Here is a 15158-nt window from a genome sequence, read left to right as displayed (position 1 = left end):
GTTTAATGTTCCTTTAATTTAACTTCTATTCTACTTTTATTTGTTCTAGCTTACTAGTTTATTCTATTTTTCTTGTTGATTCTCTTTTTAGCCAAATTGGCTTATGAACTCTTCATGTTAGATTATAATTTCTATTTAATGCAATTTGAGGTATTTCAGAATTGTGATTCTTATTTATCCTTTTTATATTCTTGGCTTTAATTGATTAACTGGAGGCTCTTGAGTTATTAAACTTATCGTGATTGTTGATTAATTCCTCTAATTGACTAGAATTCCACTAACTCTAGTCTTTCCTTGGGAGTTGGCTAGGACTTGGGAATCTAACTAATTAGTCCACTTGACTTTCCTTTGCTTTAGGTTAACTAAGTGGGGTTAAACTCAATTCTCATAAGAATAACTAGGATAGGACTTTTGAATTTTCATACCTTACCAAGAGTTTATTTTATAGTTATTTATTTATTTCACTTGTCATTTAAATTACTTGTTCCTTACTTTCAAAACCCCCAATTTACAAAACTCATAACAAATAATAAGAACATACCTCCCTGCAATTCCTTGAGAAGACGACCCGAGGTTAAATACTTCGGTTATCAATTTTAAAGGGGTTTGTTACTTGTGACAACCAAAACGTTTGTATGAAAGGACCTTTGTTGGTTTAGAAGCTATACCTGCAACGAGGATTTATCTGTGAATTTCTAGACCACGCAAAAGTTCTCTCTTCAAAATGGTGCCGTTGCCGGGGAATTGCAAACGTGTGCCTTGTTATTGGTTATTGTAAATATTTGGTTTTTACTTGTTTATTTGTTTTTATTTTTGCTTTTTCATAAATTAAGAGGTTATTGGTTTTTATTTAGTTATTAAAAATTTTTCAAAAAATTTGTTCTTCGTGTTCATCTTGACCTTCAAGTTGTTCTTAGTTGTTTTCTTCGTTTTGATCTAAAAATTTTAAGTTTGGTGTCATTTTATTGTTCTTCTCTTTCATCATTTAATTCAAAAATATCTTCTCTTTATTTTAATTAAATTTTCGAAATTTGCATTAAAAAAATTTCAGATTTCTATTTTAAAATTTTTATCTTATCTTATCTTAGTTTTAAATTTCAAAATTCAAATCTTTTTCAAAAATCATATCTTTTTCAAAACCTTATCTTATTTCATAATCAAATTTAAATTTCAAATTTCAAATTTCAAATTTCACATTTCAAATTTTAAATTTCAAAATTTAAAATTCAAATTTTAAAATTTAATTTTCAAATTTAAAAATTTAAATTTCAATAACCTCTTAATTTAAATTTGTTTTTATTTTTGTTTTTAATTTTTATTTGCTATTATGAGTTCTCACCCCATCGCTTTGAGTTTGGTCCCAATGTTGTTGCAAGGAATGGAAATTATAACAGGAACATGCATCAAGGTCAAAACAATCAGAGATGGAAGGAGCCACGAGGATCTGATCAACCCTTTCGGCAACATCCCCTTCCAAGATACCATGGACAATGACCATCCTACAATGCATGCCAAGACAATAGATATGGTGGACCCCCTTGTAGTTACCAGCAAGCTCCATCATATGCCAATGAACCACCTCCTCAAAATAGCTTTGGACCACCATACTCACAAGCCCCTCTCCACCATTCACCTCCATATGACCCTAACCCGTATCCACCATACCAACCACCTTATGAGCCAAATGAACCATATACAGAACCACCCCCATTCCAACACAACTACTCTCATGAACCACCACCTCAATATACACCATCTCCTTATCATTATCAAGATGAACCACCTTCCTACCATGAACCTTTTCTCCCAATAAATGAACCCTCCTATCCACCCCAAACCTCCTTGGAGAAAGCACTTACCGATCTAAACTCTACTATACAAGCTCTCGTCGCCCAAATCGAACCACCAAATACCTTCAACAATCAACCCTCGAGCTCTAGTGCACTTCCTTTTCAACCACAGAATGATCTCTCCATCACATCACCACCATCCATGGATAAGTACCCACATCCATCAATCCAAGAGCAACATGATCCCAATGATGCTATTGACATGGAACAAGAGAGAAGGGATCATCTTCGCGAATCCATACTTCATAAGGAGCTAGAGGAGGCCCTAAAGGTGAAGGTAGTAAAGACCCTCGAAGTTGAAGGAGTGGTTGAAGAATCAGTAAAGGAAGACATCAAGGAGGAGTCTGATTTTGTCTTAGAGTAAGAGGAGGCCCAAAATGTGGATATAAGAGAGACCCTTGAAGATGAAAGAATAGTTGAAAGGAGTTGTCATGGAAAGAAAATCATCAAGGATGAGTATGATTTTATATTAAAACTACTGGACAAAGCAGTAATTATTGAAGAGGAAAAAGTGGTTGAAGACCTGGGAGATGCTTGGTGCACGAAATTGTGATCTCCAGGCTCGAACAAATCCTGGTAATGGCTCCAAAGCTTGGTGCTCTGATCTTAATTCATAATTGTCACAACTTCGATACAACTAACCAGCAAGTGCACTGGGTCGTCCAAGTAATACCTTACGTGAGTAAGGGTCGAATCCCACGGAGATTGTTGGTATGAAGCAAGCTATGGTCACCTTGTAAATCTCAGTCAGGCAGATATAAAACAGTTATGGAGTTTTCGAAATTAATATTAAAATAGGGATAGAGATACTTATGTAATTCATTGGTAGGAATTTCAGATAAGCGAATGGAGATGCTTTTTGTTCCTCTGAACCTCTGCTTTCCTGCTATCTTCATCCAATCAGTCTTACTCCTTTCCATGGCTGGCTTTATGCAAGGGCATCACCGTTGTCAGTGGCTACATCCCCTCCTCTCAGTGAATAATATGCTCACGCACCCTGTCACGGCACGGCTATTCATCTGTCGGTTCTCGATCATGCTGGAATAGGATTCACCCTCCTTTTGCGTCTGTCACTAACGCCCAGCACTCGCGAGTTTGAAGCTCGTCACAGTCATTCAATCATTGAATCCTACTCAGAATACCACAGACAAGGTTTAGACCTTCCGGATTCTCTTGAATGCCGCCATCATTCTAGCTTACGCCACGAAGATTCTGGTTAGGAGATCTAAGAGATACTCATTCTAGCTTATTTCATGTAGAACAGAAGTGTTTGTCAGGCACGCGTTCATAAGGGAGAAGGATGATGAGCGTCACACATAATCATCACCTTCATCACGTTCTTGGGTGCGAATGGATATCTTAGAAGCGAAATAAGAAGAATTGAATAGAAAACAGTAGTACTTTGCATTAATCTTTGAGGAACAGCAGAGCTCCACACCTTAATCTATGGAGTGTAGAAACTCTACCGTTAAAAATACATAAGTGAAGGTCCAGGCATGGCCGAGATGGCCAGCCCCCTAAAACGTGATCAAAGGATCATAAGGTAATCCAAAGATGCCTAATACAATAGTAAGAGGTCCTATTTATAATAAACTAGCTACTAGGGTTTACATGAGTAAGTATTTGATGTATAAATCCACTTCCGGGGCCCACTTGGTGTGTGTTTGGGCTGAGCTTAAGTGTAGCACGTGCAGAGGCCATTTGTGGAGTTGAACGCCAGTTTCTGTGCCAGTTTGGGCGTTCAACTCTGGTTTTGGATCCTTTTCTGGCGCTGGACGCCAGATTTGGGCAGAAGGCTGGCGTTGAACGCCAGTTTACGTCGTCCATTCTTGGCCAAAGTATGGACTATTATATATTGCTGGAAAGCCCTGGATGTCTACTTTCCAACGCAATTGGAAGCGCGCCATTTCGAGTTCTGTAGCTCCAGAAAATCCACTTTGAGTTCAGGGAGGTCAGAATCCAACAGCATCAGCAGTCCTTTTTCAACCTCTGAATCTGATTTCTGCTCAAGTCCCTCAATTTCAGCCAGAAAATACCTGAAATCACAGAAAAACACAAAAACTCATAGTAAAGTCCAGAAATGTGAATTTAACACAAAATCTATTAAAAACATCCCTAAAAGTAACTAGATCCTACTAAAAACATACTAAAAACAATGTCAAAAAGCGTATAAATTATCCGCTCATCACAACACCAAACTTAAATTGTTGCTTGTCCCCAAGCAACTGAAAATCAAAATAGGATAAAAAGAATAGAATATACTATAAATTCCAAACTATCAATGAAACAGATCTTCAATCATATGAGCGGGACTTATAGCTTTTTTGCCTCTTGAATAGTTTTGGCATCTCACTTTATCCATTGATGTTCAGAATGATTGGCATCTATAGGAACTTCAGATTTCGAATAGTGTTATTGACTCTCTTAGTTCAGCATGATGATTCTTGAACACAGCTTCTTTATGAGTCTTGGCCGTGGCCCTAAGCATTTTGTTTTCCAGTATTACCACCGGATACATAAATGCCACAGACACATAATTGGGTGAACCTTTTTAGATTGTGACTCAGCTTTGCTAAAGTCCCCAATTAGAGGTGTCCAGGGTTCTTAAGCACACTCTTTTTTTTTTTTTGCTTTGGACCTTGACTTTAACCGCTCAGTCTCAAGTTTTCACTTGACACCTACACGCCACAAGCACATGGTTAGGGACAGCTTGGTTTAGCCGCTTAGACCAGGATTTTATTCCTTTAGGCCCTCCTATCCACTGATGCTCAAAGCCTTGGGATCCTTTTTATTTGCCCTTGCCTTTTGGTTTTAAGGGTTATTGGCTTTTTGCTCTTGCCTCTTGGTTTTAAGAGCTTTTGGCTTTTTCTGCTTGCTTTTTCTTTCTATTTTTTTTTTCGCCTATTTTTTTTTTCTGCAAGCTTTGCTCTTTGCTGCTTTTTCTTGCTTCAAGAATCATTTTTATGATTTTTCAGATTATCAAATAACATGTCTCCTAGTCATCATTCTTTCAAGAGCCAACATATTTAACATTCTTAAACAACAACTTCAAAAGACATATGCACTGTTCAAGCATACATTCAGAAAACAAGAAGCATTATCACCACATCAATATAATTAAACTAAGTTCAAGGATAAATTCAAAACTCATGTACTTCTTGTTCTTTTGAATTAAAACAGTTTTTATTTTAAGAGAGGTGATGGATTCATAGGACATTCATAACTTTAAGACAGAGTTACTAACTACTAATGATCATGTAATGAAGACACAAACATAGATAAGCACATAACATAGAAAATGAAAAACAGAGAAAGTAAGAACAAGGAATGAGTCCACCTTAGTGATGTCCTTGAGCTCTTCTGTGTCTCTTCCTTGTCTTTGCTGCTCCTCCTTCATTGCTTTTAGATCTTCTCTGATTTCATGAAGGATGATGGAGTGCTCTTGATGTTCCACCCTTAGTTGCTTCCAATAATTGTGTGGAAGAAAATGTATCCCCTGAGGTATCTCAGGGATCTCTTGATTTGCAGTCAAATGTTCTACCACTGAGCTATAGACCCTTGATGGAAGCTTTTGTCTTCCCTTTCCTCTTTCTAGAGGCTTCTCTGGCCTTAGGTGCCATCAATGGTTATGGAAAAAACAAAAAAGCTATGCTTTTTACCACACCAAACTTAGAATGTTGCTCGCCCTCGAGCAAAAGAAGAAAGAATAGAAGAATAAGAAGAAGATATGGAGGAGATGGAGGGAGATGTGTATTCGGCCATATGGGTGGGATTCGGTGGGAAAGAGATGTTGAATTTTGAAGGAAAGTGGGTGTTTGGATGTGAGTGGTAAAGAGTTAATAGGGAAGAGTGTTTATTGGGAATAGAGGATGATTGAGAAGAGAGAAGAGAGTGAGTGGAGGTAGGTGGGGATCCTGTGGGGTCCACAGATCCTGAGGTGATCCTGTGAGGTCCACAGATCTTGAGGTGTCAAGGCATTTACATCCCTGCACCAATTTAGGCATGCAAAATGCCCTTGCACACAACTCTGGGCGTTCAGCGCCAGGTTGGTGCCCATTTTGGGCGTTCAACGCTCATTTGCTGCCATTTCTGGCGTTTGAACGCCAGACAGATGCTCCTCCAGGGTGTGATTTTTCTTCTGCTATTTTTGATTCCGTTTTTGAATTTTTTTTTTATTTTGTGACTCCACATGATCATGAACCTAAGAAAACATGAAAAACAATAAAAATAAGAATTAGATAAACATTGGGTTGCCTCCCAACAAGCGCTTCTTTAATGTCAATAGCTTGACAGTGGGCTCTCATGGAGCCTCACAGATGTGCAGAGTTTTGTTGAGACTCTCCAACACCAAACTTAGAGTTTGGATATGGGAGTTCAACACCAAACTTAGAGTTTGGTTGTGGCCTCCCAACACCAAACTTAGAGTTTGACTGTGGGGCTCTGGTTGACTCTGCTTGGAGAGAAGCTTTTTCTGCTTCCTCCCCATGGTTGCAGAGGGAGATCCTTGAGTTTTAAACACAAGGGAGTTCTCATTCCATTGAAGGACTATTTCACCTCTGTCAACATCAATCACAGCTCTTGCTGTGGCCAGGAAAGGTCTTCCTAGGATGATAGATTCATCCTCTTCCTTTCCAGTATCCAGGACTATGAAATCAGCAGGGATGTAAAGGCCCTCAACCTTTACTAATACATCTTCTACTTGTCCGTAAGCCTGTTTTCTTGAGCTGTCTGCCATCTCTAGTGAGATTTTAGCAGCTTGCACCCCATAGATTCCCAGTTTCTCTATTACAGAGAGGGGCATGAGGTTTATTCCTGAACCAAGGTCACACAGAGCCTTAAAGATCATGGTGCCTATGGTGCAGGGTATTATGAACTTTCCAGGATCCTGTCTCTTCTGAGGCAATGTCAGTTGATCCAGATCACTTAGTTCATTGATGAACAAGGGAGGTTCAACTTCCCAAGTATCAATGCCAAATAATTTGGCATTCAGCTTCATGATTGCACCAAGAAACTTGGCAGTTTGCTCTTCAGTAACATCCTCATTCTCTTCTGAAGAGGAATACTCATCAGAGCTCATGAAGGGTATAAGGAGGTTCAATGGAATCTCTATGGTCTCTAGCTGAGCCCCAGAGTCCTTTGGTTCCTCAGAGGGAAGCTCCTTATTGACCACTGGACGTCCCAGGAGGTCTTCCTCCTTGGGATTCACGTCCTCTCCTCTCCTCACAGGTTCGGCCATGGCGCTTATGTCAATGGCCTTGCACTCTCCTTTTGGATTCTCTTCTGTATTGCTTGGGAGAGTACTAGGAGGGATTTCAGTGATCCTTTTACTCAGCTGGCCCACTTGTGCTTCCAGATTTCTAATGGAAGACCTTGTTTCATTCATGAAACTTACAATGGCCTTAGATAGATCAGAGACTAGATTTGCTAAATTAGAAGCATTTTGTTTAGAGTTCTCTGTCTGTTGCTGAGTGGATGCTGAAAAAGGCTTGCTATTGCTAAACCTGTTTCTTCCACCATTATTAAAGCCTTGTTGGGGCTTTTGATCCTTCCATGAGAAATTTGGATGATTTCTCCATGATGAGTTATAGGTGTTTCCATAAGGTTCACCTAAGTAATTTACCTCTGCTATTGCAGGGTTCTCAGGATCATAAGCTTCTTCTTCATGAGAAGCCTCTTGAGTACTGTTGGATGCAGCTTGCATTCCATGCAGACTCTGAGAAATCATATTGACTTGCTGAGTCAATATTTTATTCTGAGCCAATATGGCATTCAGAGTATCAACTTCAAGAACTCCCTTCTTCATAGGCGTCCCATTACTCACAGGATTCCTTTCAGAAGTGTACATGAACTGGTTATTAGCAACCATGTCAATGAGTTCTTGAGCTTCTGCAGGCGTTTTCTTTAGGTGAATGGATCCACCTGCAGAAGTGTCCAGTGACATATTTGATAGCTCAGATAAACCGTCATAGAATATATCCAGGATGGTCCATTCTGAAAGCATGTCAGAAGGACACTTTTTGGTCAACTGTTTGTATCTTTCCCAAGCTTCATAGAGGGATTCACCTTCTTTCTGTCTGAAGGTTTGGACATCAGCTCTAAGCTTGCTCAGCTTTTGAGGAGGAAAGTACTTGGCTAAGAAAGCCGTGACCAGCTTATCCCAAGAGTTCAGGCTGTCTTTGGGTTGAGAATCCAACCATAATCTAGCTCTGTCTCTTACAGCAAAAGGGAAAAGCATGAGCCTGTAGACTTCAGGATCTACTCTATTAGTCTCAACAGTATCACATATCTGCAAGAATTCAGTTAAGAACTGAAAGGGATCTTCAGATGGAAGTCCATGAAACTTGCAGTTCTGCTGCATCAGAGAAACTAATTGAGGTTTCAGCTCAAAGTTGTTTGCTCCAATGGCAGGAATGGAGATGCTTCTTCCATGTAAATTGGAATTAGGTGCAGTGAAGTCACCAAGCATCTTCCTTATATTATTATTATTTTCGGCTGCCATCTCCTTTTCCTGTTCGAAAATTTCTGAAAGGTTATCTCTGGATTGTTGTATTTTAGCTTCTCTCAATTTTTTCTTCAGAGTCCTTTCAGGTTCTGGATCTGTTTTAACAAGAATGTTCTTGTCCTTGCTCCTGCTCATATGACAAAGAAGATGGCACAGAAAAAATAGTAATAATAATATGGATCCTTTATACCACAGTATAGGGATCCTTGTGTTAGTAGAAGAAAAGAAGGGAAGAAAATCTGAACTCAGAGAGAGAGGGGGTTCGGATTTTTGGAGAGTTGAAGGAAAGATGTTAGTATATCAATAAACAAATAGAAGAAGATGAGAGGGGGAAGTGAATTTTCGAAAACAATTTTTGAAAAAGAGTTAGTGATTTTTGAAAATAGTTTTTGAAAAAGGTTAGTATTTTTTTTTTTCGAAAATTTTTTTTTTAAATAAAAAATAAAAATAATTAGTTAATAAAAAAGAAATTTTTGAAAAAGAGGGAATATATTTTCGAAAATTAGAGAGAGAGAGTTAGTTAGGTAGTTTTGAAAAAGTTAAGAAACAAACAAAAAGTTAGTTAGTTAGTTGAAACCAATTTGAAAAGATAAGAAGTTGGGAAGTTAGAGAAGATATTTTGAAATCAAATTTTGAAAAAGATAAGATAAGAAGATATTTTTTTTGAAAAGATATGATAGAAATTAGTTATTGAAAAAGATTTGATTTTTAAAATCACAATTAATGACTTGATTCATAAGAAATCACAAGATATGATTCTAGAACTTAAAGTTTGAATCTTTCTTAACAAGCAAGTAACAAACTTCAAATTTTTGAATCAAAACTTTAATTGATTATGTTATTTTCGAAAATTATGATATAAAATAAGAAAAAGGTTTTTGAAAATTATTTTTTTGGAATTTTCGAAAATAATCATGAATTTTGAAAAAAGATTTTGAATTTTGAAAAAGATAAGATTTTCAAATTGAAAATTTGATTTGACTCATAAGAAACAACTTGATTTTAAAAATTTTTGAAAAAGTCAACTCAAATTTTCGAATTTGATGAGAGAAAAAGGGGAAGATATTTTTTTGATTTTTTTTTGAATTTTTATGAAAACGTGAAAATTATGCAATGCATGAAATTTTTAGATCAAAACATGTGATGCATGCAAGAATGCTATGAATGTCAAGATGAACACCAAGAACACTTTGAATGTCAAGATGAACATCATAGACACAATTTTGAAAAATTTTTAATGCAAAGAAAACATGCAAGACACCAAACTTAGAATTCTTTAATACTTACGCACTAAGAATTCAAGAATACATATGATAAACATGAAAAGACACAAAACAAAAAATCATCAAGATCAAACAAGAAGACTTACCAAGAACAACTTGAAGATCATGAAGAACACTATGAATGCATGATATTTTCGAAAAAATGCAAGATGCATATGCAATTGACACCAAACTTATAACATGACTCAAGACTCAAACAAGAAACACAAAAATATTTTTGATTTTTATGATTTTCTAATTTTTTTGTATTTTTATTTATTATTTTTTTTCGAAAATTATTGTGAAAAATAAAAATAAGGATTTCAAAAATTTTAATATGAATTCCAGGAATCTTGCCATGTTAGTCTTAAAGCTCCAATCAAAGGGTCAGACATGGCTTAATAGCCAGCCAAGCTTTAATAAAAATATGAGTGTAATTCAGACATGACAAGCCTGACATACCCTATCCAGAGGGATTGGGCATGACTCCACTGAAGTGATTAGCCAATCCCAAAGCAGTTTGGGTATGGCTTTACAGCCAGATAGGCTTCAACATGCTTCATGAAACACTAGAATTCATTCTTAAAAATTTTGAAGCCATAGAATAATTTATTTTTGAAAACATTATTTTTAGTAAAATTTTTTTTTTTCGAAAACAAGTGAGGAATTTTTGAAAGGTTTTTGAAAAATTTTTTTGAAAAAAAAACAAAAAGAAAATTACCTAATCTGAGCAACAAGATGAACCGTTAGTTGTCCAAACTCGAACAATCCCCGGCAACGGCGCCAAAAACTTGGTGCACGAAATTGTGATCTCCAGGCTCGAACAAATCCTGGTAATGGCTCCAAAGCTTGGTGCTCTGATCTTAATTCATAATTGTCACAACTTCGATACAACTAACCAGCAAGTGCACTGGGTCGTCCAAGTAATACCTTACGTGAGTAAGGGTCGAATCCCACGGAGATTGTTGGTATGAAGCAAGCTATGGTCACCTTGTAAATCTCAGTCAGGCAGATATAAAACAGTTATGGAGTTTTCGAAATTAATATTAAAATAGGGATAGAGATACTTATGTAATTCATTGGTAGGAATTTCAGATAAGCGAATGGAGATGCTTTTTGTTCCTCTGAACCTCTGCTTTCCTGCTATCTTCATCCAATCAGTCTTACTCCTTTCCATGGCTGGCTTTATGCAAGGGCATCACCGTTGTCAGTGGCTACATCCCCTCCTCTCAGTGAATAATATGCTCACGCACCCTGTCACGGCACGGCTATTTATCTGTCGGTTCTCGATCATGCTGGAATAGGATTCACCCTCCTTTTGCGTCTGTCACTAACGCCCAGCACTCGCGAGTTTGAAGCTCGTCACAGTCATTCAATCATTGAATCCTACTCAGAATACCACAGACAAGGTTTAGACCTTCCGGATTCTCTTGAATGCCGCCATCATTCTAGCTTACGCCACGAAGATTCTGGTTAGGAGATTTAAGAGATACTCATTCTAGCTTATTTCATGTAGAACAGAAGTGTTTGTCAGGCACGCGTTCATAAGGGAGAAGGATGATGAGCGTCACACAAAATCATCACCTTCATCACGTTCTTGGGTGCGAATGGATATCTTAGAAGCAAAATAAGAAGAATTGAATAGAAAACAGTAGTACTTTGCATTAATCTTTGAGGAACAGCAGAGCTCTACACCTTAATCTATGAAGTGTAGAAACTCTACCGTTAAAAATACATAAGTGAAGGTCCAGGCATGGCCGAGATGGCCAGCCCCCTAAAACGTGATCAAAGGATCATAAGGTAATCCAAAGATGCCTAATACAATAGTAAGAGGTCCTATTTATAATAAACTAGCTACTAGGGTTTACATGAGTAAGTATTTGATGTATAAATCCACTTCCGGGGCCCACTTGGTGTATGTTTGGGCTGAGCTTAAGTGTAGCACGTGCAGAGGCCATTTGTGGAGTTGAACGCCAGTTTCTGTGCCAGTTTGGGTGTTCAACTCTGGTTTTGGATCCTTTTCTGGCGCTGGACGCCAGATTTGGGCAGAAGGCTGGCGTTGAACGCCAGTTTACGTCGTCAATTCTTGGCCAAAGTATGGACTATTATATATTTCTGGAAATCCCTGGATGTCTACTTTCCAACGCAATTGGAAGCGCGCCATTTCGAGTTCTGTAGCTCCAGAAAATCCACTTTGAGTGCAGGGAGGTCAGAATCCAACAGCATCAGCAGTCCTTTTTCAACCTCTGAATCTGATTTCTGCTCAAGTCCCTCAATTTCAGCCAGAAAATATCTGAAATCACAGAAAAACACACAAACTCATAGTAAAGTCCAGAAATGTGAATTTAACACAAAATCTATTAAAAACATCCCTAAAAGTAACTAGATCCTACTAAAAACATACTAAAAACAATGTCAAAAAGCGTATAAATTATCCGCTCATCAATGCTGAACCTCCATGGGAAAGTAAAGACATAGAGCCTCCTTCCAAGACGGTTGCATTTGATGTTGAAGAGGGTGTACAACCTCCAAGGCATGTCATGGTTAAGGACTTGGAAGAGGTCGATCAAGAGATGGAGATTCAAGAAGAAGAAGCACAACCTCCCATGCCCTTGGAAAGCAGTGAAGAGGAGATTGAATTGGAAGAAAGCTACCAAGAGGAAGAGGTTGAAATTGAAGAAGCTTACAAGGAGGTGGAAGTTGTCCGAGAAGAGCACAAGGGAGTGGAGCTTGCAAGTTCATTAGAAACACCTCTCCCAAGGCCATTACCGTCCAACATAACGTTCAAGTGGGTAAAATTCTTATCCTTGACCTTTACTTTCCCACTTGAATATGAGCTACTAGAGACGGATGGTCAGCTTAGAGCTCTTTGTGGCATTAAGAGTAAGAGGAAGATGGTCAGTGGTAAGAATTGTTCTGCAAGGTTCATTATGGTTGGAAGCTTTAAGTTTAAACACAAAGGTTGGTGTAGAGCTCAATTGAATGGGTCTGGGAAGTTGTTCGGACGCTTCAGTGAGAATTCTAAGGCTGAATCACCCGGATGGAATCATGATAATCAACTTGAAGACGGGTGTAGAAACAAGATTTGGGATCCCGAAGGCCATTGGAAGTCCAAGCATTGGTGGCAGTTTCAGGATGAGTTCAAGCGCAAGCCGCCATGATAAGGAGCTCACCAAATGTCCAACTTAAAGACTTTAACTAAAAGTGCTAGGTGGGAGATAACCCACCATGGTATGATCGTTCCTTTTTCATTTTTTATTTAATTTTATTTGTTTTCAACTTTTATTTTATTTTATTGTATTGAACCTGAAGTTTTGCATAACATTCATATTAGCATTCCATTCTGCATACTGCATTATTAAAAAAAAAAACACGCACGCGACGCGGCAGCGTCGCTGACGCGTCCGCGTCACCAGTGCATTGTGAAGAAAAGAAAGTAAACAGAAAGTCACGCAAAAGTGTGGCTGGAGGCGCGCTTTAGGCACAAACATGCCCACGCGTCTGCGTGACCCACGCGGCCGCGTCATTTGGAAAAATAGCCTCCCACGCGTCCGCGTCATCCGCGCGAACGCGTGCTCTAAAAATCGACGTAAAAGGGATGCATGGCCAAAAGTTGTGCTGGAGTAGGGCTGGACTGGCGCTAGACGCACAAGCCTTACCACGCGAACGCGTGCCCCACGCGTCCGCGTCATCCTCCAATCTTGGCCATTCACGCGATCGCGTCCACCATGCAAACGCGTGACCTCAAAAATTGGCAACAATGATTTTTGAACAGAGAGTTGTGCGGGCGCGAGGCTGCCCTTGCGCCAGTAGCACAGAACGAGTCACGCGTCTGCGTCGATTCCTATAAGCGCAATTTGTGCGAACGCGTACCCCGCGCGTCTGCGTCGCTAGCGTCGCACAACTTATCCAGATTAGTGCCAATTATCTTATCTTTTCTTCTCTAATCCTAATTTCTTCTATCTTTTCTTCTTTCTTCTTTCTTTCCTACTTTCTTTTTCTTCATCATCCTTCTTCACTTCCATTCTATTTTATTTAATTTATTTGCCTACTTTCACTCATTGCATTTTTATTTTGCGCATATTTTTATTTTCTTTTCTAAATTTATTTTTTCATTGGTGTTAAATGTTCTTATTCAGTTGTTATATCTTTTCTTGTATTATTTGGTGCTTAGTGACTTGTTTTACACTGTTGGATGATATTTATCTGTCAATGCCAATCTTTTATGATATCTGTGTCCCTTTTTGTATTGACATGCATTTATATTTATATTGTCCTTCATTATCTGCTATCTCTTCCCCTTTGTTGCAATGTTTGCACTATTGATATGCCACGTACTTCTATTGTTTTCTCACTTGCATGTTGTAACTACCATGTAATTGAGACCTTTATCATTTGGCATCAACCCACCCATACTTCATTTATTTTCTTATCTTTATTTCTGGGTTACTCTTCTTCCCCTTTTCTTTCAGGGTGGCCACTCAAAAGGGAACCGGAAGACGTTTACATGGGGAGACAGACAAGTCCATCTGCAAAATCTTCAGAGAAAAGCATCAGTTGGAGCCACCCATCCACTTGTACATCTTAGCATGCATCGAGGATGGTGCAATCTTTAAGTGCGGGGAGGTCGATATCGATCTCCATGGGTTAGTTACTCTTCTATCTCAACACCAATGGTTTATTTTCCTTGTTAGTTGTTGCATTTACATGTTTAATTGCATATTTGTTTGATTTTGTGCATATTTTACCACTTGGTTGAAGAAATATTTTCTTTTTCAAGAAACTTTTTTAAAGTATTTCACTAATTTGAATAAAATTTAATGTTAAACTTGTTTGAAGAAATATTATACTGGAACATGGTTTACATCTCGAACATACAAAAATCAGTGAGATTTTTTGAGCCTATTTGATTGGTTGCATTTTATCAACCAAAATTCTGTTTTAGTGTGTATTTTTCTCTCTAAAACTGTGATCTTTGTCTTACTTAATTCTATATTTCCATTATTTGATGTATGCATACACTTACATGATTGAGGCCTTTGTTTCACTGAGCTTACATACCCATATGGCCTTACCCTTTCATTATTCTTTGCAAACCAATGTTGAGCTTATTATACCCCTTTGTTCTTTACTTTAGCACATCATTAACTCTAAGCGAAAGACAATAATGCCCTTAATTTGAATCCTTGGTTAGCTTAGACTAGTGAGAGTGCTTATGATTTAAGTGTGGAGAAATTGAATTTGGAAACATTTGGTTTGAGAATTGAGTATGTTAGAATTTTCTGAAAATGTGAAAAAAAATGTTCAGGACATGATTCATGCATCCAATAATTTAATCATATGCATTGAGAAAAATAAAAAAAAAGAATATATATATATATATATATATATATATATATATATATATATATATATATATATATATATATATATATAAAAGAAGTGAGAAAAAGAAAAGAAAAAAAGAGCAATTAAGCAAAAAGGGGACAAAATGTCTCAATGTAAGTGGTGAAAGCAATGCATATGTACTGTACTTGAAATTAG

At 37.8% G+C, this 15158-nt stretch overlaps 1 non-coding gene across 1 annotated transcript; it reads left to right on the top strand.

The window, feature by feature from the left end:
• The first annotated feature begins 7845 nt into the window (after nt 1-7845).
• On the top strand, nt 7846-7953 carry LOC148555078 (small nucleolar RNA R71). The gene has a single exon (XR_015887468.1). It is a non-coding gene; the product is annotated as a small nucleolar RNA R71 (small nucleolar RNA).
• The last annotated feature ends 7205 nt before the right edge of the window (nt 7954-15158 follow it).

This window comes from Arachis ipaensis, chromosome B6 (genome assembly GCF_059453495.1).
Source record: "Arachis ipaensis isolate K30076 ecotype BB chromosome B6, ASM5945349v1, whole genome shotgun sequence".
NCBI lineage: Eukaryota > Viridiplantae > Streptophyta > Magnoliopsida > Fabales > Fabaceae > Arachis > Arachis ipaensis.
This window is presented reverse-complemented; position numbering and strand designations above follow the sequence as displayed.